The sequence below is a fragment of the Nicotiana tabacum genome, chromosome 18 (assembly GCF_000715075.1).
Source record: "Nicotiana tabacum cultivar K326 chromosome 18, ASM71507v2, whole genome shotgun sequence".
In the NCBI taxonomy this organism is placed as follows: Eukaryota; Viridiplantae; Streptophyta; class Magnoliopsida; order Solanales; family Solanaceae; genus Nicotiana; species Nicotiana tabacum.
Genome location: NC_134097.1, coordinates 11907709 through 11933658, shown reverse-complemented (window position 1 = coordinate 11933658; position 25950 = coordinate 11907709).

The window sequence follows — 25950 nt, the reverse complement described above, 5'->3', positions numbered from 1 at the left end:
TTAAATCATTCAAAAACTCTTCAATACATAAAACTAGAGTTATAATCCACAAATAAATATCAATACACCAAATCCATCAAACTCTAAAGGGAACTACTCCATATACGTGGAGTAATTCATCACAAATATAATTAAAAGATAGGAAAACATAAATTCAATCCAAACTCGGGTCTTGAGTGAGGAAGGAATGATGAAATCCTTGTGTTTTTGCTCCTCCAAATCTTCCTTAGCCTCCTTAGTTCGATTATGTGTCAAAAGTCCAGAAAATAACGTTTTTCCAAGTATTTATACCAAGTAGGGTCGGGACCAAACGAAATCACCTTCTCCTAGCCGAAATAGGACATTGGCTCTGTACAATACACTGATGTGTCGCATAGTGCGTTGCATTAGTGCAAATTTCTCAGAGTACAGATTAAATATTATTTTTTGATGTCCAGACTTTGTCCTCAACCCCCGTACACGATCCCGGCTTAATCCCTTGGGCTTTTACGCACACTTCAAAACTCCAACTAGCTCGAATTAGCTCCATAATATCTACATCACTCGTAATCACTCCTACTAGGCATAAAACACACAATATGTACAAAACACTAGCGATTAAAGCTCAAACACAATAAAACTGCAGTGAATTAGAGTGCAATAAGAGACTAAAATACGAGATTATAGCCTACCATCAACACCCCACACTTAAACCATTGCTCGTCCTCGAGCAATCAAACTACACTTTATAAAGACACGACCTTTTTAAACAACCCTCCTAACTCATCACACCAAGAATATTTAAAATAGATTAAACACAATAACGTAACCTCTTCGCCTCAAGATTTAACTCACAAGTACCACACATTTTTCACAATCCGCTCACTTACTCTAACATAGAGGTCAACGATATTACCTTTCCTTCATGAATCAAGTGCCCTCACACAATAATCGAGAGTAGTTCCACACACCATAAAATTTTAGAATAAATAGTAGCTCAAGATAGAAAGAATTCACTCACTCTCCAAAGTAACATTCATATGTCAGAAAAGATGCACCATAGGCTTGCCCATAGTGTACTACTCTATTAGTTGAGCTCATTTAGTCAAGGATCAAGTAGGAATTTCATTGGTCGTAATGTAAGTTGTGGGACAGGTAGGATACATTTAGATATAAGAGTGACTACACCTCCCTAAGCACTTTAATACATACAATTTACCTTTCAAAACCCCACACTTATGTCAAACAATAACTCCATTTTCACATCAATATACATTAACTCCCTACTTCTTTAAGCACAATTACATCAAGAGTTACCACTTATCAATGAATATTTTTCTTCACAACAATACGCCAATATTTTTTCTTCTTTTCTTATTCATTTCAAGTGGCTCTTACTTTTTTACAACAGTGCACCTTTCTCTTTATTTCAATATTTCCACTCAAAAGCCAAACCAATCAGCTCACATTTCAACTTTTACACAGTTCATAACAAATTCAAGTGCTCATGAGAGGTACAAGGTTCAAATAGATGGTCAATTCAAACAAATGGGTAAGGCTTGTAATGTGGTTGCCAAAGAAACATGATTACATGCTCAAAGGGGTTAACTAAGATACATAACAATTAGGTGGATAATAGGATATAAATGGCTCAACAACAAAAATGCCTATACCACTTCCAAGACTTAATAAAACTACTATTTCGCTTTGCAAACACACAGGGCTAGTTCTAGACATCAAATGCAATGCACAGAATAAAATAAAATCTCTCACACATATGGCACATAACTCACTACGGATTGGACTTATCAAGACACTCGAGTCAAAACAGTTAAGCAAAGTTAAGATCATACAATTTAAAGTACTTATACAAGAGTCAAAAGCTGAGCCTAAGTGTCACAATAAAAGCACTTAACTATTCTCAAGGCATAATAAAGTAAATAGACATTTCTTTCAATTCAAATCATAGCACAAGGTTTTCTACTCCTAACAAAATAAAACTAACTACACTTGATTTAGACAAAACCCTTAGAAAAGAACCGCGACACAAAGAAAAACCAAGTGGGAATTATTACACTACCTAACAGAAGAAAATCTTTTTTGTCTTTATCCTTCGACTTTAATCCCTCAAGAAACTTGTCGATGATATCCGTCGTCGGGAAAAATCAAAAAATTTTATGTTTTTTTTTTCAATTTCTCTATCTCTAACTACTAAACTAACTAAAACTAATATACATACATACATACAACATATCCCCCACCCCACACTTTAAGTTGTTGCATGTCCCCATGACACATCATTAAAAGAGTAAGGTAGAAGAAACTTTCCTGAATATCTAGTCGGGGTCTGAGTCAACATCGGGCTCCATTCCTCGTGCTCGAACTAGTGCACATATCCATGTAGACATCTTCTTCTCAGGATTTTTGGGGTACACCCCACACTTATTTCTCTCACTAGCTACAACCTTCTCTTTTGAGCCCTTCACTTTCAACTCAACACTTGCATCTGGTTTTTCCTTTTGTGCCCCCTTTTCAACATCCATATTGAAAGTCACAATCTCCTCACCTACTCAAAGCATGAGTTTTTTTCTTGTATATTTAAGATAGCTCTTCGTATTGCTAAGAATGGTCTTCCTAGGATGAGGGGGGCCTCCTTGTTCTCCTCCATCTTCACCACTATAAAATCTACAGGAAATACGAACTTATCCACCCGAACTAAGACATCTTCCACTATCCCCTCGAGTATTAGAGTTGTCTGGTCTGCCAGCTGCAAAGATATTGGTGTCGACCTTATCTCTCTGATCGCCTTTTTCAGTTTCCTATAAATAGAGGCATTGGATTAATTGAGGCACCAGAATCACATAAAGACTTATCAAAATTAATAGAGCCTAAAGATCAAGTTTGTGGGAGTTTATTTTGCAAAATCACGCTGCAATGATCTTTGATCTTGACCACTGAGATTCCTTCTATCTTCCTCTTCATTGTCATGATCGCCTTTAAGAATTTGGCATAAGTCGGCATTTGTGAGAGCACTTTTGTGAATGGTAAATTTACATGAACCTGTTTCAGCACATCCGGAAATCTCTCAAACTGCTTGTCCAACTTTTCTCTATATAGCGTTTGAGGAAAGGTAAAGTAGGCATATGTTCGCCCTCATCATGTTCTTTCCTTCTCGAAGGTTCTCCCTTCTTCTTTTTCTCGGCTTTCGTCTGGCCCTTCTTCTTCTTATCAACTTTATTTTTCAGTTGCTCCCCACTTTCTTTTTTAGGTATCACATCTTTTTGGGTCGGGTGGGATCTTTCAACACTTGTCTACTTCTCAAGGTTACAACATTCACTATTTCTTTGAGATTTCTCTCAGTATCAGCAAGGAGCATTCCTGAAACCCTCTCAGATAATATTGTTGCAATCTGTCCCACTTGCTTCTTTAAATTTTGAATTGCTGCCCATTGTACTTCAAATCTTCCATCAATTTTAACAATGAAGGCCTTCATTAAATCTTCTAGACCAGGTTGATTGGGATATTGAGGTTGAAACTGCTGCCTCGGCTGATTCATAAACCAGGAGCACTTTGTCCTTGAGATCTGGGGTTGTTTTATTGCCATGCATTTGCAGTACCCCCAGGTGAACTCCATGAAAAACTGGGGTGCTTCTGACCCATTGCATTAAAGTTGTAATTTCCCATAACATTCACTTCCTCAGTTGAGGCTTGACACTCATGAGTAGGGTGTCCTCTTTGACATATATCACAAGTTGCATGAGGCTCACTATGTACTGTGGCTAAGGTCAGCATTCGTATTTCTTTAGCCATAACATCAAGCTTTACCTGCACAAATGTATTAGTATCAAATTGATGAACACCAGTTGATCTTCTTCTTTCAGCACTCTCAAAAGGCCACTGATTTGCATCTTGAGACAACTCATCAAGAATTGTTACTATCTCCTTTAGAGTCTTCTTCATTAATGGGCCTCCAGTTGCTCAATGTTCTACGTGAGACCGGGGTCAATACATCCCAAAAGTCCTGGAGTTGCATCCAGAGTTCAATTCCGCTATGTTGACACTTTCGAACTATCTCCGTAAACCTCTCCTAAGCTTCAAACATAGTTTTAGTCTCTTTCTGTCAGAAGTTATCGATTTCTCTTCTAAACTTGCCCGTCTTAGTTAATGAGAAATATTTATCAAGAAATATTTTTGTCATCTCATTCTATGTTATAATTGATCCCATGGGCAAGCTTCGAAGCCATTGCTTTGTATAATCTTTGAGTGTGAAGGGGAATTACCTTAAGTGCACCGCATCTTGTGACACCCATTGTATTGAAAGGTGTTCATAATATCCTCGAAGTCCATTAGATGTGTATTTGGATCTTCATTCATCTTCCCTCTGAAGCCACAACATTTCTTAAGGGTTTGAAGCAACCCTTGCTGCAATTGGAGGTGGTCTCACACTTCATAATCCTTGGTTGTGGACCGGTCTAGCAAGATAGCCAAGTGAACTCCCTGGCCCGGGAGGTATATTTTCGAACTGGTCTGCAACCAAGGGTTGATTTTGAGAAATTCTATGAGCCCTTTATTCTTCATACATAATATGTGCATCTCTAATAGCTGCTTCCTCAGCATCCCTTGCGGCTTTCTCTAGTTGTTGGTCTGCCTCCCTTGCAGCCAAATCAACATTGTCATGACCGTCTCCATCCATAGTTTCTTTTGTTGAGGATTGCCTAACCTTCTCAAATGTCTCGATGAGATTTCTTTCCTTCCTGAGTTGTCGCAGTTAATGTTCTATCTTTGGTTTGTATGGTATCACTTCTTTCCTAGAAGCTCGAGTCATGCACCAATCTTAGCATGTAGCATGCGCACAATCAAAGAACACCAACCGTAAAAAGGTAAAAATAAAATAAAATAAAAAGAAAAATTTCTGAATTAGCACTAAAAATTATTTCAAACACTATTGATTGCCAGTCCCCGGCAACGGTGCCAAAATTTGACGAATGCAAAACACCACTTAAATTATGCTCGCTAATCAAATATAGTATACTATAATATCGTATCCACAGAGATTGGGGTTAAATAATATTATCGTAGATTCTAGCTTGATTGCTATTCAAGATGATCATCAATTGAGATAGATATCAATGGGAGAAGATAGGGTTTGATAGGATAGGTTCAAGATAATTGTCTTAGATTTAACTCTAGTTAAATCACTTCTAATATTCAAGTGAGTTTCTCGAATTCAATTGATTATTAGTTCAATTGTTTAGTAGAAATTCCACTCTCGATTACGTTTCAACCTCACAAGATGAACCAATTTAAGCTCTGTGAAGATATGCAAGAATGCTTAGTAGATTGGTCTTTAGGAGAACCTCTCTCGGTTATCCTCCTAACTAGGTTTAATCAATGATTCAACTAGCCTCTTTCGATTACTAAGAAGAATTAATGAACTCAACCAACAATATAATGCAAAGATATCACAAGTTATGCCTCTCTCGATTACATGAAGTGAATATAGATGCAACAATTAAGTCATCTAATAACTTCAATACATAAAACTAGAGTTATAATCCAGAAACAAATATTAATACACCAAATCCATCAAACCCTAAAGGGAACTACTCCATAGACATGGAGTAATTCATCACAAATATAATTAAAAGATAGGAAAACATAACTTCAATCCAAACTCGGGTCTTGAGTGAGGAAGGAATGATGAAATCCTTGTGCTTTTGCTCCTCCAACTCTTCCTTAACCTCCTTATGTTGATTATGTGTCAAAAGTTCAGAAAATAACGTTTTCAATGTATATATACCAAGTAGGGTCGGCCTAGACGAAATCACCTTCTCCTACATTGGCTCTGTAAAATTTACACTAGGGCGAAGTGCCATGTGGGGTACTAGTGGGGAAATCCAGAGAGCCCAACTTCTGTTAGGCACCCAAAAATACAATGATGCATCGTACTATACGTTGCATTAGTGCAAATTTCTCACAATACATATTAAATCTTGCTTTTTGATGTCCAGGCTTGGTCCTCGATCCCCGAACATGACTCCGACTTAATCCCTTGGGCTATTAGTTAGACTTCAAAGATCCAAATAGCTCGAATTAGTTCCATGACATCTACATCACTCATACCATGCATAAACCACACAATAAGTACAAAATACTAGAGATTAAAGCTCAAACACAATAAAAGTACAGTGAATTAGAGTGCAATAAGCGTCTAAAACACGAGATTATAGCCTACCATCAATAACTCTTAGACCTCAACTTCCAGACATGTCGTGCTAGAATGGCCATTGGCTGCTCCTCGTAAGTCAAGTCCTTGTCCAATTAGACTGAGCTGAAATCTAATACACGAGACAGATCGCCATGATACTTCCGGAGCATGGAGACATGGAACACCAAGTGAACTTCCGATAAGCTAGGTGGCAATGCAAGCTTGTAGGCCACCTCACCAACTCTCTCAAGGATCTCCAAGCGTCCGATATACCTAGGGCTCAACTTGCCCTTCTTCCCGAACCTCATCACACCCTTCATGGGTGAAATCCGGAGCAAAACCCTCTCTCCAACCATGAATGCAACATCACGAACTCTCCAATCGGCATAACTCTTCTTCCTAGATTGCGATGTATGAAGTCGATCCTAACTCATCTTGACCTTTTCCAAGGCATCCTAAACCAAATCGGTACCCAACAACCGAGCCTCTCCCGGCTCAAACTAACCAACTGGAGATCTCCCATATAAGGCCTCATAAAGAGCCATCTGAATGCTCTATTGGTAGCTGTTGTTGTAGGCAAACTCCACAAATGGCAGGAACGGATCCCAGAACCTCCGAAATGCATAACATAGGTGCGAAGCATATTCTCCAATATCTGAATGGTGCGCTCGGACTGTCTGTCTGTCTTAGAGTGAAATATTGTACTCAACTCAACTCTACTCGTGTTTCTAACTCACGTTGTATGACCCTCTAGAAATATGATGTGAACTGTGTGACCCGATCAGAAATAATGGACACTGACAGATCATGAAGACGAACAATCTCGCATATATAGATCTCAGCTAACCGCTATGAAGAATAAGTAGATGCCACCAGAATGAAATGCGCCGACTTGGTCAACCTATCCACAATGATCTATACTGCGTCAAATTACCTCAATGTGTGTGGGAGTCCAACAACGAAATCCATGGTAATACGCTCCCACTTCCACTCGGGAATCTCAAGTCCATGAAACAAACCGCCGGATGTTTTATGCTCGTACTTTACCTGCTGGCAATTCAAACACCGAGCCACAAACGCAACTATATCTTTCTTCATTCTTCTCCACCGATAATGCTGCCTCAAATCTTGATACATCTTGACGGCACCCAGATGAATGTAATACAACGAGCGGTGGGCCTTCTAAAGAATCAACTCACAAAGCCCATCCATATTGGTCACACAAATCCGACCCTGCATCCGCAACACCACATCATCTCCAATAGGAACCTACTTGGCATCATCGTGCTACACTGTGTCCTTAAGGACAATCAAATGGGGGCTTCATACTGACGCTCTCGGATGCGCTCATACAAAGAATACCGCGCAACCATGCAAGCTAGAACCCGACTAGGCTCCAAAATATCTAACCTCACGAGCTGATTAGCCAAGGCGTGAAAATATGATGCTAGCGGTCTCTCACCAACTAGAACATATGCAAGGCTACCCATACTCACAGCCTTTCTACCCAAGGCATCAGTCACCTTATTATCCTTCCTGGGAAGATACAAAATAGTAATATCATAGTCCTTTAATAACTCTAACTACCTCTGTTGCCTCAAGTTGAAATCCTTTTGCTTAAACAAATACTGTAGACTTTGATGATCTGTGAATACCTCACACGACACACCGTAAAGGTAATGCCTCCAAATCTTCAATGCATGAACAATGGCTGCGAAGTCTACATTATGAACAGGCACTACTAAAAAAATAGAATTAGCTACGAACTTCGTCGCTAAATCGCTCGTAGCTAGCATAATTTCTTGATAATATATCGCTAATCCGTCACTAAATGAAATTAGCGACGTATTTTTCTATTTAGCTACAAAATTTGTCTGTCACTAAAACCTAATTTTTTAGAAGTGAGGGTAATGTTTCTAATGAACCTTCAATTGCCGCGACGCATATACAATCACCTACCATCCGACATCAATACTGCACCAAGCCCAATGCGTGATGCATCACAATACACTGTGTAGGATCCTGAGCCTTTGGGCAACACCAACACTGGGGCTGTAGTCAAAGCAGTATTGAGCTTTTGAAAGCTCAACTCACACTTATCGGACCACCTGAATAGGGCACCCTTCTGGATTAATCTAGTCAATGGGGCTGCTATGGATAAATACCCCTCCACGAACCGGTGATAATAACCCGCACCAAACCCAAGAAGCTCTGAATCTTTGTAGTTGAAGTAGGTCTAGGCCAGTTTGGAACTACCTCAATCTTCTTCGGATCCACTTTAATGCCATCGACCGATAAAACATGCCCCCAAAAGGCAACCGAATACAACCAAAATTCAAACTTTGAAAACTTGGCATATAACTGACTATATCTTAGAGTCTGAAGTACAACCCGATGATGCCACTCATGCTCCTCTCGACTGCGGAGTAGATCAAAATATCATCAATGAAGCCGATCACAAAAGAATCCAAATAGGGCTTAAATACCCAATTCCTCAAATCCATAAATGTTGTTGGAGAATTTTCCAAACCAAATGACATCACTAAGAACTCATAATGCCCATACCGAGTCCGAAAAGTTATCTTAGGGATATCCGATGCCCTAATCTTCAACTGATACTAGTCAGATCTCAAATCAATCTTCAGAAACACTTTGGCACCCTGAAGCTGATCAAATAAGTCATCAATCCTCGACAACAAATACTTGTTCTTGATAGTGACTTTGTTCAACTGTCAATAATCTATACACATCCTTATCGTACTATCCTTATTCTTTAAGAACAACACCGGTACACCCCAGGGCGAGTCACTAGGTCTAATGAATCCCTTATCTAGCAAATCCTGCAACTGACATGGCTGCCCTTCAACTATTTCACACCAATAATTGGAAAAAATGAGAGTTAAGGGAGAAATCAACATACCTTGAGGATGGCAAGTGAATAATGCCATGAGATTGAAGCAAGAGCAGGATTGGAGATGATTTTTGGGGTTAGGAAAGTAGGAGGGTACGTTCTTGTGCTTTTTCAAATGTTGGACTAACCCTTTTATTTTTAATTTCCAGTGTTTTTAATCTTTGGAAACTTACCTAAGCTATACGATCGTGTTTGTTACTCCGCGTTCGCAGAGAACAAAAACTTCCCATACTTTCGCGATCGTGTTCTTTTATCTGCGATCGCGTAGAGGTAGGAAACAGTTTGTTTTGTGTGAACGTATAAATCCCTATGTGATCGCGAAGCTCTACAGATTTCTATAGTTTTCCTCAGCTACTGGTTTTTGGCTTCTCGGGCACCCGGGCCTACTCAAATCAACTCCAAAAATTCTAAAACTTAACATATTAGTCAGAAACAATATGCTAAGATATTGTAAAAAAGAAATTCTCAAAAACGATTAAAACATTGAAAACGATGGGTTGTCTCCCATCAAGTGCCGCATTTAACGTCGTGGCATGACGCAAATCAACTTTACAACTTTTCCCGCCACTTGGAAGATATGAATTGGGCACCTATATTGGAATCAAGTTTGTGACCACGAGCGATGGGGGGTGGTAAGTACATGATCAAGCCAAACTTTAATTTCTTCATTTTATATTTCTTGGCTTTCATGTGAGGAATGTCATTTTGCCTTCTTGAAATTTCAAATTATAAAATGTATAGCCTTTTCCTTTCCACTTTGAAATCTCTCAGTAATCCGTGTAGTTCATTTCCCATATCACCACATAACTCCAATGTTGAGAAATTCTTGGAATGTGACATCAAGCCTCTAAATTTCACTTCTTTCCGAATTTTGACATCATCTTGGTCCCCCGAACTTGAGTCAAATTCAACCATCTTCTCAACTACACCGGTTGACTCTAATTCTATAATTTTTTTGGCATCACCAACAAGCATAGAGTCGGTTGGAGGATGTTCAATTTATGATTTCTCGAAATAAAGCTCACTTTCTTCCTCGAAATTTGACTATTATTGACCTCTTTCCACACTCCTTAATTGGTGGGCATAGTGAGCCTCAACTAATATTTTCATTTGATCTTCCAAAGTTTGGATATTCTCATAATTTTGAGTCAAAAATTGTTTCAAGTCCTCGAGTGCCAAGTTATGCTTCTCCTCATTTTCAAGAATGACCTCCAATATGAGCATCATCCTCTCATTTTGAGCATTTGCGAGTTCTTCTTGGTTTTGATCAAGTGCCAAAGAAGGATTTTCGGCTTCAACCTCTAAGGATGGTTCTTGGCTATCAATCACTCCCGAGGCTTTTTGAACCTCTAAAGCTCCAAGCATTTCTCCCATTTGTACGTTTAACCTTTCAAGCGCCAAATCATTTTGGAGACTATTCTCCAAAATCTCCTCCAAGGCATTTTGTTCTTTGTTTCCTCCTTCAAGTAGGCATTCCAACATGAGGTTGAACTCTTAATTTTGGCCATGCTCAATTTCTTCCACTTCCATATACCTATACTTGTTATCACAAAAACTAGAATCATCATAGCGAGGGTTTGGGGAAGGGGAGGACAAATAAGCACAATTATCCCAATGGCCATTTTGACTACCACACTTATCACAAATACTCCACTAATGGGTTTGAGATTGTGCGCACAATCTGCCTCCGGGAGAATTTAAACAATTTTGCCATGAGTGTGGTCCTCCACAATAAGGATAAGGGTCATCAAAGAATGAACAACTACCATCCGGCCAATTTTCATTATATGATGCCCATTTTAAAAGATTATGAAAATAAACAAGAAAAAATAACAAAGATAAGAAAATAATTACACAAATATTCACAAGTTTGGAGCACGTACGCTTATTTCTCAAACAACCTAAATACACCAAATTGTTCCCCGGCAATGTCTCCAATTTTGATGACATCCAAATCTACTACTAAAAAGTAAATGAACACAGTCGCATGCAATATAATTTACCCAATTATGAGTCGGGGTCGAATCCCACAGAGAACAATATGTAGGCGATTAGGCGTGTAAGAGAATTATCACTTATTATGCTAAGCCAAATACTTAAAAACGTTTTGAGAAAATATTTATAACTAATTATGAAAATGTAAACTAACCTAAAAAGCAAATAAAATGATCAATGGCTAAAAGTATGGATGCACTGGGAATTAAACTCAAGTAACGATCCAATGTATTCCACGATTTTATAAATATAAGCGAGTTTATTATTAATTAGCCTCGGGTAATAATTCTATATTAGCTTCTTCCGAAAACTAACAAGACATCCTAATTGAATTATCCCTAAAACAATTAAGAGATTAAGCTCACCCGAATATGGATACAAGTAGTTCAATCATATCCCTAGGTAGAATCTATAAAGTGAGGGTTAACGCGTCAAGTCCTTGTTAATTAATCTTTTCCGACCCCGACTTATTTTTTCCAAACTTAACTCAAAGTGAATAGGCGAGTCCTAGGGTTAGCTAATCCCTTTGGAAACATTAAAGAACAAGAATAATTAAAGAAACAATAACTCACTTCATAATAAATAAAAAACGTTCAAATCATAAGAACAACAAGATATTTAATCCACATTTTAAATATGAATATTGACATAAATAAGATTTAAGTGTTGGAAAAAATACTACACACTTACATATTCAATACAAAGCAAGGAAATAAAAAAATGAACATAAATGGGCAAGAAATTCTCAACCAAAAACTCCAAATCTTCAAGACCCAAGTGTGTGTGCAAGAACTCCTAGCTCCAAAATTGCCAAAAATCTGCCCAAGATATGCAGAGACTGACAAAAGTTGTCAAAGCTGCCAATGATATGTTTTCAATAAGCTAGGTTGTGTATTAAATGGTTTGGAGTCAAAAACGTGATATTCCAAAACTGCCCAAATTATGTTTTATGCGAACGAATAGAGATAACCGCGATTGCGACGAGTAACGTCTGCAAAGCTATGCGATCGCGTGGAGACAGACGTGTTCATGTAGAAGGTTTGACCACTGCTGACCAATTTTACTTCTTTACGACCGCATGACTTCAACCGCGTTCTCATGGCTTCTTTCTCCTGGGCTTATGCGATCGCATAGCTTCTTTTTCCTGGACTTCTGGGATCGCATAGAGCAATATGCCAAATCATATGATACTTGAAATATGCCAATAATCATCAATAAATGCCTTAATTTCTCAACAAAATCATGCAAATGTCTAAATATCAAGAAGAGGTAGGTTGGTAAAATACCAACTTATCAGTACTATACGGATGTGCATTGACTATTCGCAGTTGAAAAAAGTTACAATCAAGATCAATTATTCTTTGCCGCACATTGATGATTTATTTAACCAGCTTCAGGTAGACAATGGTGTTCTCTAAGATTGATTTGAGGTCTGAGTATCATCAGTGGAAGATTCAGGACTCGAATATTCTAAAGACAATATTCAGGACTCGTTATGGTCACTATAAGTTCCTTGTAATCTCTTTTAGGCTGACCAATGCCCTAGAAACATTCATGCATATGATGAACAGTGCATTTCAGCCATATCTCAACACATTTGTCATAGTATTCATTGATAATATCTTGGTGTACTCACGTAGCCAGGAGGAGTATGCACATCATTTGAGGATTGTACTACAAAGGTTGAGGGAGGAGAAGCTTTATGCCAAGTTCTCCACGTGAGTGTTTTGGCTCAGTTCAGTGGCGTTCTTAGTGCACGTGGTGTCCAGTGAGTGGATTAAGGTGGACACAGAGAAGATAGAGGTGGTTTAGAGTTGGCCCAGATCGTCTTCAGCTACTCAGATTAAGAGCTTTCTTGACTTGGCCGAATATTATCATCGCTTCGTGGAGGGTTTCTCGACTATTATAGCGCCTTTGGATAAATTGACCCATAAGGGTTCTCTATTCAGGTGGTCGGATGAGTGTGAGGATAGCTTTCATAAGCTCAAGACTGCCTTGACTACAACTCCAGTTCTAGTTTTGCCTTTATCTTCTAGTTCTTATACAGTGTATTGTGATGCTTCTCAGATTTGTATTGGGTGTGTCTTGATGCAGGAGGGTAGACTGATTGCTTATGCTTCACATCAGTTGAAGCCCCATGAGAATAACTACCCAGTTCGTGATGTGTAGTTGGCAGCCATCGTTCATGCATTGAAAATGTGGAGGCATTATTTATACGGTGTGTCTTGTGAGGTATTTATAGATCATCGAAGTCTCTAGCACTTGTTCAAACAAAAGGATCTCAACTTGAGGTAGCGGAGATTGTTGGAACTGCTAAAGGACTATGATATTACCATTCTGTATCATCCCAGGAAGGCCAATGTGGTGGCCGATGCCTTGAGTAGAAAGGCGGTGAGTATGGGTAGCCTTGCATTTATTCCTATTGGTGAGAGACCGCTTGAAATTGATATTCAGGCCTTGGCTGACCAGCTCATTAGATTAGATGTTTCGGATCCCAGCCGGGTTCTAGTTTTTGTGGTTTCTTGGTCTTCCTTATTTGATCGCATGAGAGAGCACCAATATGATGATTCCCATTTTCTTGTCCTTAAGGACACGATTCAGCACTGGATTGCCAAGGATGTTACTATTGGGGATGATGGGGGTGTTGAGGATGCAAGGTCAGATTTGTGTGCCTAATGTTGATGGGCTACGTGAGTTGATTTTTTAGGAGGCCCATAGTTCATGGTATTCCATTCATCCCGGTGCCGCGAATATGTATCAGGATATGAGGTAGCACTATTGGTGGAGGAGGATGAAGAAGGATATAGTGGGGTTTTTAGCTCGGTGTCTAAATTGTTAGCAAGTGAAGTACGAGCATCAGAGACCGGGCAGATTACTTCATAGGCTTGAGATTCCGGAGTGTAAATGGGAGCGTATCACCATGGATTTTGTAGTTGGGCTCCCATTGACTTTGAGGAAGTTTGATGCTTTATGGGTGATTGTGTATCGGCTGACTATGTCCGCGCATTTGATTCCAGTTGGGACTACTTATTCTTAAGAGCGGTTGGCTGAGATTTACATCCGCGAGATTGTTCGCCTTCACGGCGTGCTAGTGTCTATCATTTCAGATCGGGGCACACAGTTTACATCACGGTTTTGAGAGAGGTGCAGCGAGAGTTGGGCACACAGATTGAGTTGAGTACAACATTTCACCCTCAGACAGACAGACAATCCGAGCGCACTGCTCAGATATTAGAGAATATGTTATGCGCTTGTGTCATTAATTTTGGTGGTTCATGAGATCAGTTTATGCCGCTCGCAGAGTTTGCCTACAACAACAGCTACCAATCGAGTATTCAGATGGCTGCGTATGAGGCTTTGTATGGGAGAAGGTGTCGGTCTTCAGTGGGATGGTTTGAGCCGGGTGAGGCTAGGCTATTGGGTACTGACTTAGTTCAAGATGCTTGGACAAGGTTAAGTTGATTCAGGATCGGTTTCGCCTGGCGCAGTCAAGACATAAGAGTTATCCCTATCGGAAGGTTCGTGATGTTGCCTACATGGTAGGGGAGACAGTGCTGCTCAAGGTTTCACCCTTAAAGGGTGTTATGAGGTTCGGGAGGAGGGAAAGTTGAACCCTCAATATTTTGGGCCTTTTGAGGTGCTTTAGAGGATTGGGGAAGTGTCTTACAAGCTTGCCTTGCCGCCTAGTCTGTCGAGTGTTTATCTAGAGTTTCATATTTCTATGCTCCGGAAGTATGTCGACGATCTGTCTCACATTTTGGACTTCAGCACGGTTCAGTTAGATGGTGATTTGACTTATGATGTGGAGCCGGTGGCCATTTCGGATCGGTAGGTTCGAATGTTGAGGTCAAAGAACATAACTTTAGTGTAGGTACGGTGGATAGGTCAGCTAGTTGAGTAGGCTACTTGGGAAACCAAGCAGGAGATGCGGAGAAGATATCCACGCCTATTTGAGACTCCATGTATGTTTCTAGACCCGTTCGAGGATGAATGTTTGTTTAATAGGGGGAGGATGTAACAACCCAGCCTGGTCATTTTGGGTGTTGTAGCACCGTTCCCCCATTTACTGCTTATTTTATGCTCAATTGTCATTATGTTACTTGCCGGGGTAGTTGGTTCGGTTTTGGAGTTGTTTCAGAATGAGTTGAGACACTTAGTCTCAAGGTTGGAAGCTTAAGTTGAAAAGGTTGATTAGACGTTGACTTATGTGTAAACGACTCCAAAATGGAGTTTTGACAGATTTGATAGCTTTGTAGGGTGAATTTGGACTTAAGGGTGAGTCCGGATAGTGATTTGGAGGTCCGTAGTTGATTTAGGCTTGAAATGGTGAAAGTTGGAAGATTAGAAGTTTTGGAAATTGAGAAGTTTGTCCGAGAGTTGACTTTGTGGTTACCGGGCTCAGAATTTGGTTCTAGGAGTTGGAGTAGGTCCGTTGTGTCATTTGTGACTTGTGTGCAAAATATGAGGTCAATCGGACTTGATTTGATATGTTTCGGTATCAAATGTAGAAGTTGGAAGTTCATGAGTTCATTAAGCTTGAATTGACGCACGATTCATGGTTTTAGCATTGTTTGGGGTGATTTGTTTCTTTGAGCGAGTTCGTATGATATTTTAGGACATGTTGGTATGTTTGGTTGAGGTCCCTAGGGACTCGGGTGGATTTCATATTGTTAACAGAGTGAAATTGGGACTTGGAAGACTGTTGTAGGTTGCTAGTGTACAAGTCTGGTTTTCTTCTATGCAATCACGTGGAGAGGTCCGCGATCGGGAAGGCTTATTTTGGGCAGCTGGAGTTTTACACTATGCATTCGCGAGTTGAGGGCTTCGATCGCATAGGTTAGTGAAGAAGTGAATTGCGAACGCGTGGGCTAGGCCGCGTTCGCAAAGAGGAAATGAGGGGGAGCTGAGTTCACGCGTTTGTTCTTCGCAATCGCGTGAAGAGAGACGCGATCGCGTAGGTATGATGAGGCAGTGCTTCGCATTCGCGTGGGCCTTTAGGCGATCGCGTATCATTAATTCTTGGGCATATGAGTTTGTGCTTCGCAATCGCGATTAAGGGATATATGGGCAGAATTTAAAGTCTCAAAAACGAGGATTTGAGTTTATTTCATAATTTGATTTTGGGAGCTCGGTTAGAGGCAATTCGTTGAGAGATTTTCAAGTGAGTGATTGGGGTATGTGATTCTTACTTAGTTTCGGTTAAATTCCATGATTATATATTTGATTTCATCCTTTAATTAGTGATTTGGGTTGAAAATTTGGGGGGAGTGGAGAAAACTTCTTAGATGGAATTTTGGGGATTTGAGCGAGAGTTTGGTATCGAATTTGAGTAATTTTGGTATGGTTGGACTCGTGGTTGAATGGGTGTTTGGATTTTGTAACTTTTATCAGATTTCGAGACGTGGAACTATGGGTTGACTTTTTAGTTGACTTTTTTACTTTTGATTAAAAACTTAGCCTTTTTATATGAAATTGATTCCTATAGCTTGAGTTGATTGTATCGAACTGTTTGTGGCTAGATTCGAGGTATTTAGAGACTGATTCGTGAGGCAAGTGCTTATTGGAGTAGAGATTTATACGGTTTGATAGTGATACTGCTAAACATGGTTCTGAGGGTATGAAACCTCGAATTATGTGTTGTGTGATTAGTGTTGAGGTGACACACTTGCTAGGTGACAGACGTATGGACGTGCACCGTAGAAATTGTGACTTGGTCAATTCCATGGAACGGTATAGTTGAATAATCTTGTCGTTATCTGTATATTCTCCATGTGTTAGAGAAATTGAGCGACAAGTCATGTTAGAAATCATGCTTAGGCTACATGCTGGTACTGTCAGGACCCACAAAGGTCGTGTTGCATGTTGAATTATTTACTTAAATTGCAATTATGTACTCAGTCATAGCTACTATTTTCATATCATATCTCAGTCTCTGTTTCTATTTATTGATACATCATATCATCATTGTTTTGGCTGATTATTATGACTTTTGTGAGACCGAGAGACTGTAGAGATTGATGAATGAGTGAGGGCGAGGGCCTGATTATGAGGATATTTATGGGATCAGGCTGCAATCCACAATATGTTTTATTGATTCATGTTATCGTTGTCTTATTATAGCGCTTGTGCTGGATTTACCCCTCCGGAGTCTGCACACCCACAGTGAGTGTAGGTACCTACTGAACGCGAGTGCCGAGCGATTGAGAGGATTGAGTGGAGGTGAGGAATTAGTGATTGTGAGGATGGAGTGAATGGGATACCTGAGTGATTGATACTCAGAGAGTATGCATATAATTTCATCACTGTTTTGTATTACAGTTGGCATACATAACTGACATGTAGACATCAAGATGTATCATTTTTCATTTTAATTGACTTGACATATCTTACCTGTTTGAGCTTAAACTGTTAAACTTGGAAGCATGCCTATATTTCTGGATTGTAATTTTGTAATTGAACTATACTTGTGAAGCTCGTCACTGCTTTCAGCCCAATAGTTAGAATTGTTACTTATTGAGTTAGTTGTACTCACGCTACACCCTGCACTTTGTGTGCAGATTCAGGTATTTTCGGACATGGTGGTTGCTGGTTTTCAGTCATTTGGAGATTATCGAGGTAGCTACCGTGGCATTCGCAGACCTTGATTCTCCTCCCCTATCCCTCAGTTTTACTTATTCAGTTTCATTTTTTCTTAGATAATGTATCAAACTTTGTATTTGTATAGATGGTCATGTACTCAGTGACACCCTGGTTTTGGGAAACTTGTGTATCAAGTTGTGACGATTTTATTTAGTTTTTATGAAATATTTCACTCATTTAAACCTATTTTTGTATATTCTGAATCTGAAAGTGTTGGTATGTATGGGTTGTCGTCTTGCCTAGTATCATGATAGGTGTCATCGCGACGGGTGGCGATATGGGTCGTGACAAGTTGGTATCAGAGCTTAGGTTACATAGGTCTCACGAGTCATGAGCAGGTTTAGTAGAGTCTTGCGGATCAGTACGGAGACGTCTGTACTTATCTTCGAGAGGCTGTCAAACCCTTAGGAAACTTCACTTTCTTGCATTCTTGTCGTGTGAATATGTTGATCCCTGGAACTAAACTTTTGTTATTCTATTATCTTACAAATGGTGAGGACACATGCTATCGGACCGGACGAACAGCCACCTGTACCATCGGCTAGGGCCAAGAGAGGCTGGGGCCGCAGTATGGGCCAAGGTGCAGCTCGTACAACAGCTAGAGCAACACTTGTAGATCCATCAGTTGCTCTAACTCAGGAGCAGGTTTCAGATGTGTTTGAGCCAGTGAGGCCAACTTAGACACCAGCTCTACCCATTGTGATTCCAGGCCTTCAGGAGGATTTGGCTCAGATATTGACTGTGTGCACTAGCCTTGCTCATGCGGTTTCTATTCGGACCGCGCCAGCCACTTATCAGGTCGGAGGAGGTACTCAGACTCCCATCGCCCGTACTCCTAAGCTGGTGATGAAAGGACTTCATACATTGGGGATACTACCAGCCCAACTGGTTGTAATTGCTTAGGCCCAGGTGGGTTCCATTATGACTGATGAGGAGCAGAAAAGGCTGGAGAGATTTGGGAGGCTCAGGACTCCATCATTCAGTGGGCTGAGTTAGAGGATGCTCAGGACTTCTTAGATAGGTTCCAGCGGATTCTTCGCACGGCGGGTATTCTGAAGACTAGTGGAGTCTCCTTTACTACTTTTCGGCTATCAGGGCCTGCCTTCAGATAGTGGGAGGCCTATGAGAGGAGCATGCCAGTCGGTGCTACTACTTTCATAGCATGAGTTCTCCGTTCTCTTCATGGAGAAGTTTGTCCAACAGACCCGCAGGGATGAACTACGCAGGCAGTTCGCGCAGCTACGTCAAGAGGGCATGTCTGTGACCCAGTATGAGATGAGATTTTCAAAGTTGGCTCGTCATGCATTTTGGTTGGTTCCCACTAAGAGTGAGAAGAATAGGAGGTTCATTGATGGCCTCACCTATCAGTTGAGTTTTATCATGACTCGGGAGAGTGTATCAGGTGCTAGGTTCGACGAGGTGGTTGATATTGCTCGGCGGCTAGAGATGGTTCATAGTTAGGATCATGAGGAGACAGAGGCCAAGAGGACTTGTGGTTCGGGTGTTTTCAGCGGTGTTCCCTCTGAGGGTTTGTTCTACCACAGCAAGGGTGGTCCTTATAGAACCACTCAGATGGCACATCTAGTTCATCATGGTGCATCATCTAGACATGGTTCGTACAGTGCACGTTCGAGTCAATCATCTCGTGCACCTTCAGTTTAGGTTTCATCTATGCCAGGTCCTTCTAGCAGTTATTCTGGTACTCGGGGCCCGATTCAGTCACCACCAGCACCATCGGGGAGTTGCTTTGACTGCGGGGAGTTTGGACATATGTGGTGACAATGTCCCTATCGCTCAGGAGGTCCAGTTTAGCAAAGGAGTCAGGCTGGGACTTCCGCACTAGTTACTTCACTACCCTCCCAGGTAGCTCGGGGTGGGCCCCAGGCAGCTAGAAGTCGCCCTAGAGTGGGAGGCCGATCAGGTGGTGGTCAGGCCCGATCCTATGCAATTCTTACCATGCCAAATGTTGTTTCTTCAGATGCAGTGATCACAAGTATTGTCTTAGTGTAAATATGCTTCCACATTATTTGACCCTGGTTCTACTTATTCCTATGTATCATCCTATTTTACTCGTTATTTGGATATGCCACGTGAGTCCTTAGTTTCATTTGATCATGTATCTATGCCGGTGGACGATATTATTATTGTGGACCGTGTATATCGATCGTGTGTAGTGACTATTGGGGGATTGGAGACTCGAGTTGATCTCTTATTGCTTAGTATGTTTGATTTCGACATGATCTTGGGTATGGATTGGTTGTCTCCATGTCATATTATTCTGGATTGTCACGCTAAGACCGTGATTGTAACAACCCAATCGGTCGTTTTGCCTTCTAGAACCCCGTTCCCCTAAATAAAAATCCTCGTATGTGCTTTTACTATTTTATGACTTGTAGGGATGGTTAGTTCAGAAATTTGGATGGTTCGGGTTGAAATCGGAACACTTGGTTCCTTAGTTGGCATTAAAAAGGGTTAAGTTTGACTTCGGTCAACGTTTTGAATAAACGACATCGGAATCGGGATTTGAAGGTTTCAATAGGTTTGTATGATGATATTGGACTTGGACGTATGTTTGGATCGGGTTTTGCACAACCCTGGAGCGTTTCAGCGCTTAATAGTGAAAGTTGACTATTTGAAGGTTTTAAAGTTATTTAAGTTTGGTTTGGAGTAGGTTTTGGAGTAATTGAGATCCCTTCAGAATTACGGGCCATGTAATAGTTCCATGTGGTGATTTAAGACTTTCACGAAAAATTTAGTATCATTCCAAGTAGTTTAAGTCCTTTCGGTGCGTTCGGAGTAAGTTTGAAGAACTTGAAAAAATCCAAATTAAATAAATTTGGTTTGGGGTACGATTCTTAGTTTTGATGTTGTTTTATGCGTTCCAAGGGTTTGAGTGAGTCTGTTTTATGATTTTCAAACTTGTTAGTACGTTCGGACGGGGACTCGGATGCCGTTCGAACGATGCGTGGATTGAGTTAAGACTCAAAAAGGGCTACTGGTGCACCAGTTCTGGTGTGTCCATAACTATGAGCCTTGAGCCGTAGGTGTGAGCCCGTAGATGCGACTATTTTGCCGCAGAAGTGGCTTGGAGCCTTGGCCAATGGACCACAGAAGCGGCGTGGTGCACGCAGAAGTGACCACGCTTCTGCGATGAGGAGCCGCAGAAGCGAGACCACAAAAGTGGACAAACGTTCACAGATGTGGCCACCACTGCCCTTGTGCATCTTCGCAGAAGCGGTCATGGCGCCGCAGAAGCAGAATCGCAAATGCGGAAATCGCAGAAGCCAGAACCTTCATTTAAGTCGTGGTTTGACTATTTTGACTCATTTTCTTCATTTTTGGGGCGATTTTGGAGATTGTGAGAGGGGTGTTCACCTAGCAACTTGGAGGTAAGTTAATTCTACCTATTGCGAGTTAAATACATAGATTATGGGTAGATTATAACATGTAAATTGTGGAAATCAAGGGTTTGGATGAAAAACCTAACTTTTTATAAAAATGAGATTTTAACCACTAAAATGGTTATGGAATGGGATGAAAATTGTATACTTAAGTTCTTAAGCTTATGTAAGGACCCGTAAAAATTTAAACCAAAAAATAACTCGGGGTTTCGTGGTGCCAATATAGATTCCTGCGTTATTTCGTGGTGCCAAGCTCGCCGCGGTTTGGACTTTTTGGATTGAACAGTACCCTACGGACTTAGAGGAAAATGTTTCGCAGAAGAACGCATTTCTGTGGCCCATTATGCGGCCGCATAATGTCCGCAGTGTGAAGCAGTACGTTGGCCAAATTGAGGTCAGCTTTGCGGTCGATTATGCGACCGCATAATCACTCTGCAAACCGTATATCGGTCGCATAATCCCTCTTGGGTTTTTGTGGAGGGAGTTCTGCGGTGCATTATGCGAACGCAGAACAAGTATGCGGACCACATACTGGTCTCATACCTAGGCCGAAAGTTAGGGCCCCTGAGGGCCATTTCTGCGGTTACTTTGCGGACCGCATAACCATTATGCGGTCGCATATGCGACCACAGACCTTTGTCGGGGCACCCATTTTCTTAATTTAAAACCCGACCCCCATTCCGTTAAAACACCTCTTTAGTCTATTTTGAAGCTCATTTCTAATATTTCTAGAGTGAGAGAGAGGGTTCTAGAGGGAGGGCCTAACTTTTCATCAAATTGATCTTCAACCATCACTCAAAGCTTGGAAATATTCAAGTAGAGCACCAAATTCTTCATCCAAAAAGGTAAGACTTCATCACCCCAGCTCTTAATTTCAAACATAGCTATAATGGGGTATTAGTGTGATACTTCATGGGTATGAGGGTGGTTCATCTTGCTTGCATGTGATAAAGAGTGTGCGAAAAATAAAAAGTGAACTAGAACCATGAACGCTTTCCTAATTTTGGGTTCAATTTGTATATTGCAAAAATAGATTGAGGTTGCTAAGGGTTCCGGATAATTGTAGAGTCTAAAGAAGCACAATTGAGGTATGTATGGCTAACTCTTTTCTTCCTAGAATCAAACTCCTGGTGTTCGAATAATTGGTGTAAGTTCCGACTTGATCTTACTAGAATTGTTTGCCTTAGTGTGTTGGGTTGAAAGATTCATGTTCCCTAATTGTTTTAGATGTTTACCATGTCATCATGCTATTTGAGAATGTGACTATGATTTTCCAAGCTCCTACCCTTATGTGTGCAATGCCTTATGTGATGGTACTTATCGACATGAATGATGACGTTATTTGAGCAAATAAAAAGGGAAAGACTCGAATTGTAAAATGTTCCCAAGTGCCAAGAACTACTTAATAAATGAGGTTGTTTGTGCCATGTAACGAAAGATGGGAAAGAAATGTGAATTGAGTAAACAATTGAAGGAGGTTATGTCTCAAGTGAGATGGCTTAGCCGATTGGGCCGAGATCGAACGCCATGCTGTACACATGGTGGCATTTGCGGTGGAATTATTGATTTACATTGTGGATATGGATATGTCTCATTTGAGATGGCTTAGCCGGTCGGGTAAAAACACGGTGGCATTGTGAGTTGTGGCTTTGGCACTAAAGATTATTAACCTAAAAAGATGGAAAGATTGAATGGAAAACTATACGATCTTTACTTGGTGTTTTCTTTGTATTTCTGTGAAGTACTTATTGATTATTATGATTGCCTCCTCTTTGTTTCACTGTTCATTCTACTAAGATTGGTGTTTGCCTTACATACTAGTACTATTCGACAGTACTAACGTTCCTTTTGCCGGGGGCGCTACATCTTTGAATAGATGTAGGTGGTTCCATCGCAGATAGTGTCGATCGCAGATAGTGGTGCTCTCATTCTCTCCTCACAGCAGTCTTGGTGAGCCCCATTTCTCCCAGGGGTCATGTAGTCCTTCTTTTGTATAAGTTTTCATATCTTGAGGTATAGTCGGGGCCTTGTTGCCGGCATTGTCATGTTGCTCATTTGTATCCTTAGAGGCTCCGTAGACATTTATGTGGGTCATGTATGTATGTATGTTGGGGTGGTCGTTGGATCGAGTTGTATTTTGCAAACTCAACTATGGCATAATGTTTATAAGGAAAAATGAGCTAGCAACGTTTATATATTTATATAACCGATCTCTCCCATGTTTTACAAATGGTGATGCGATCCCTTTTTCGATTATGAATGAGTCAGGTAGGAAAGGTTTAATGCTTGCTCGACTGGGTCCACTCGGTTGAGCGCCGGTCGCGTTCCTCGAGGATTGGGGCGTGACAGCTTATGGGTGACAATTTCCTCCGAATATTTTCGGAATCCGAGCACGTGGGATCGGGGTAAATTTTAGGAATTTTACTAATTTGGGGTGGGTAATTAATCTAATAATTAATTTCGAATTATTGAGCATGTATTGATTAAATTATATAATATTTGGCTAGTTTCGGATTTTTTGGCACCAAATTGAGGCTTTAACGTGAAATTTTGATCGGGAAGTGAAGTTTAAGACGAGGTAAGTCTCTTGTCTAATCTTGTAAGGGGGAATTTACCTCATAGGTGTTATAAATAAATATTTTTTTCTAATTGTGGGGGCTTCGTACGTACGGGGTGACGAGAGTCCGTGTGTAGCTACTAATTATGCTTATATACAGGTAGTGTTAGGACTCAATGCATGAACTATTTGGAATTTTGCACTATACTTGTTAAATTAAAATGTCTAAATTATATTAGAACTTGTTAGAGAAACTTTGAAAGGTAGTTAATGATATTTGTATTACCTTGGATATAAATCGTTAAAAGATGTTTAAGGTAAATGCTTATAAATTATCCATTCTCTTCCTGTGGAGCGGGCCGAATGCCTCGGCAGTAGATAGATGCATTTATGGATCGTGTTGCATGTCCCTCGGCAATGTACGCGTCACTCTGGCTCGGTCCGTACGACCTTGGCATAAATCATACTTAATAATAATAATTACACGGTGCCTTGACATTTTATTGCAGTTATGAAGATAAATGATTTATTGGTAATTATTAAATTGTGAAAGAATTATTCATTCCTGCTTGCTAAGGAAATTTGTTATCATTCCCATAAATCGTGTTTGTCAAAATATTCCTATCTTAATATTATTGACCCATAGTAAGTGTCGAAGTCGACCTCTCGTCACTACTTCTTCGAGATTAGACTTTATACTTACTGGTACACATTGTTTACGTACTCATGCTACACTTGATGCACTTTTTGTGCAGGATCTGAGACAGGTGCATCAGGCGGTCCTACCGGTGCGCATCCCCAGTATCCCGAGGCCTAGTGGTGAGTTGCTTTTCCTGAGCCATTCCACAGCACCTAGTGTCTCTCTTTGTATTTGTATTCTATCTATTTATGTTCAGACAATATTTAGAATTTTGTATAATCTACTAGATGCTCGTACACTTGTGACACCAGGTCTTGGCACACACGCTAGTAGAATTGTGATTTTGAATTATTACTTTGGTTTTTATTTATTTAGACCTTTTATTTTTTTAAATCTTGCAATAAAGGAAAGTTTAATTACTCGGAAATTTATTAAAAGAGGAAATATATGTTTAATTCACTAGTTGGCTTTCCTAGCGGTGATGTGGGGCGTCATCACGACCTATAGGTGAAATTGGATCGTGATAACATGGTATCAGAGCACTAGGTTCACGTAGGTCTCACAAGTTATGAGCAGGCCTGATAGAGCCTTGCGGATCGGTCCAGAGACATCTGTACTTATATTTGAGAGGCTATAGGATGTTAAGAAACTACCTTTCTTCATCTCCTATCATGCAGTTGATGTAGTACTTAGTATCTTTATCTTATCCTCTCACAGATGGTGAGAACGCGCTCTACGGAGGTTCTAGACCAGGGAAGAGTTGCTCCCTATGTTGTTAGAGGCCAAGGCAGAGGCCGAGAGAGGGCTCCAACCCGTGGTAGGTTGACGAGGATATCCCAGGCTTACTCCAGCTATGCCACCAGTGGGTCCCGCAGAGGATCCCGGCATTGAGGAGTAGGCGAGGTGCCTGCAGTAGAGCCAGCTTCGGTGGATTTCACGTCCGCACTGGGATTTCAGGAGGTCATGAACCATGTGATGCGGTTCATGGATACTATGACTCAAACCGGTTTATTTCTGGCAGACCTAGCCACCTCTCAGGCGGGAGGGGGAGCATAGACCCCTACCGCGCAAGCTCATGGGCATATGGTATATCAGACCCAGGGTGCACTACCCATGGGTGGAGCCCAGCCAGTGGAAGCAGCTACACCTGAGCACAGACCAGCTATGGTCGGGGAACCGCAGAAGCTATTGGACAGATGGACAAGGTTCATTCTCCGATCTTTGGGGGTGAGCGACATGAGGATCCCCGGGACTTCATTTGATCGGTGCAGGGACATACTGCACAACATGAGGATATTGGATCCCCATGGGGTAGACTTTGCTACCTTTCAGCTGGAGGGCAGGGCCCATAGATGGTGGCAGTCCTATCTTCTTAGCAGACCAGCAGATTCTCCTCCCATGACTTGGGACAGGTTCAATCGTATCTTCTTGGTTAGGTATATTCCACCCTCCCAGAGGGAAGAGTTGCGATTTCAATTCGAGCAGCTCCGGCAAGGTCAAATGTCAGTGACCGACTATGAGGCAAGGTTCTCTGAGTTGTCTTGACATGCACTTATGATACTCCTTACTGATGCGAAGAGAATACAAAGGTTTGATGCGGGTTTGCACACTGGTATTCAG